The following is a 2,500-nucleotide window of genomic DNA, read 5'->3' as shown; positions in this document are numbered from 1 at the left end:
ACACCACTCCACACTTCCCCACTCTCTTCTCTCTCTCTCTCTGATCTTCACTTCTTCACTTCTCTCCACATTCATAATTCAGCTTCACTCCACTTTGACATTCCACCTCATAGCCCCAATCCACATTTTACACTCTTCTTTTCTTCTGTTTTCTTCTGTGTTTTTTTTCTTCTATATCTTTTTTTCTTTCATCTTTTTCTTCATCACTCCACTTTTCAGCTATTTCCACTCCACCTTAACATTCCACCTAATAGAGCCAATCCACATTTCACACTCTTGTTTTCTTCTATTTTTTTCTATATTCTTTTCCTTTATATCTTCTTTTTTTTCCATCTTTTTCTTCATCATTCCACTTATCAGCTATTTCCACTCCACCTTAACATTCCACTCAATAGAGCCAATCCACATTTCACACTCTTGTTTTCTTCTTTTTCTTCTATTTTCTTTTCTTCTATATCTTTTTTCTTTCATCTTTTTCTTCATCATTCCACTTGTCAGCAATGCCCACTCCACTTTGACATTCCACCCAATAACACCACCTAACTACATTTCACTTTTGTTTTCTTCTATTTTCTTCTGTTTTCTTTTCTTTCATCTTTTTCTTCCACCTTTTTCTTCATCATTCCACTTGTCAGCTATTCCCACTCCACTTTTTCATACTATACTCCACTTCAACGTCACTCCATATTTTTCCACACTTCCTTTCTTCCTTTCTGTCTTTAATATTCCACCTGTCTTCACACTTTCATCTTTTTTCCTATGTGTAATCCACTCTTCCTCTTCCACTTTCTACTCCACATCATACTCCACTCAAATACACCAATCCACATTTTTTTCCATATTCCCTTTTTTTTCTTCTGTCGTAACAATTCCACCTCTCTTCACTCCCACTCCACTCTACTCCACCCTCTTCCACATTCTTTATTTTCTTCTATGCTCCCTACTCCACTTCTCTCCATATGTTCATCTTCCACACACACACACACGTACTCCAGTTTCCACTCCACACTGAACTCCACCCTGCCAAACCACTCCACATGCTTTCACTCCACTCCTTTTCTTCTTTTCTTTCCTCCTTTTCTTCATTATTCCACTTGCCTCCGCACACACCCATCCACTCCTCCTCCTCCTCCTACTCCACTTCTCTCCACTTCTCCACTTCTTCTCTCCCCCTCCAACGTATCTCTACACACTTTTCCTTTCCTCCATCAGTGTCCTTTCCTCCTCTCTTCCTCCTCCTCCTCCTCCCCTCCTCTCTCCGATTTTTCTCTCTCCCTCTCTCTTCCCTTTATTCCCCTCCTTCCAATTCTCTTCACAAATCTTTCCTGGCTCTCTCTCTCTCTCTCTCTCTCTCTCTCTTTATTCAATTCTCGTTCTCTTCCCTCTCAACTTTCTTCTCCTCTTCCTATTTTTCATATTTCTCTTCTTCATATTTTCCTCTCCTTAGTTTTTTATCTCTTTTCCTTTCCTCCCATACACAGTCTTCCTCTTCTTCTCCTTTTCCCTTCTTCTCTATCCTCTTCTTTTCTCCTTCCTTCTCTTCTCTCATTCTCTCTTCTTCATCAGCATCCTTCTTTCCATCTCTTCCTTCATCTCTCTCTTCTTAATTTTTCTTTCTTCCATTCTTTTAATTTCCTCCTTTTCCTCTTTTGCTAACTCTTTCTTTTCTTTCTCTCTATCTTTATCTTCATCTTCCCCATACCCTTCCTTTTCCTCCTCCTCCTCCTCTCCCTACCACTCCTCCTCCTCCTCTCCCTACCACTCCTCCTCCTCCTCTCCCTACCACTCCTCCTCCTCCTCCCCCTCAGAGCTTGTACAACCCTCATCAAACACAATATATCAAACAACATCAGTACAACAAGACTAGATCAACATGAAGAAGTATTTTAATCCACACCAGAACGAAAGAGAAAGTAAAATCCACAATATAAGTCCCAGGGCAGACGAGACAGGTGAGGGAGACGAGGCAGGTGTGTCGGGTGAGCCAGGTGTGTTAGCCAGGGACATTTAAACACATGGTAAAAATCCTCAGCGGGAATATTGTGTCCGTGTTCATTGGTCGAGGAGCTCCGTCGAGAGAGATCGCGACCTTGGACACTGACGCAGCACACGAAGAAAAATTTACCTGTCTCCTTTTTCTGTTAGATTAAATTGCTCTTCTCTATTCCATTCCCTCTTTTCTCTTTCTCCTCCTTTTCCCTTTCTTCCTCCTCCTCCTCCTCCTCCTCCCTCTATTCCTCATCCTCCTCCCGAAGAAAAATTCACCTCCGTCTCCTGTTTCTGTTAGATTAAATTGCTCTTCTCTATTCCATTCCCTCTTTTCTCTTTCTCCTCCTTTTCCCTTTCTTCCTCCTCCTCCTCCTCCTCCTCCTCCTCCTCCCTCTATTCCTCCTCCTCCTCCCGAAGAAAAATTCACCTCCGTCTCCTGTTTCTGTTAGATTAAATTGCTCTTCTCTAATCCATTCTTTTTCTTTCTCCTCCTTTTCCCTTTCTTCCTCCT

Source organism: Eriocheir sinensis, chromosome 54, assembly GCF_024679095.1.
Source record: "Eriocheir sinensis breed Jianghai 21 chromosome 54, ASM2467909v1, whole genome shotgun sequence".
Lineage (NCBI taxonomy): Eukaryota > Metazoa > Arthropoda > Malacostraca > Decapoda > Varunidae > Eriocheir > Eriocheir sinensis.
This window is presented reverse-complemented; position numbering follows the sequence as displayed.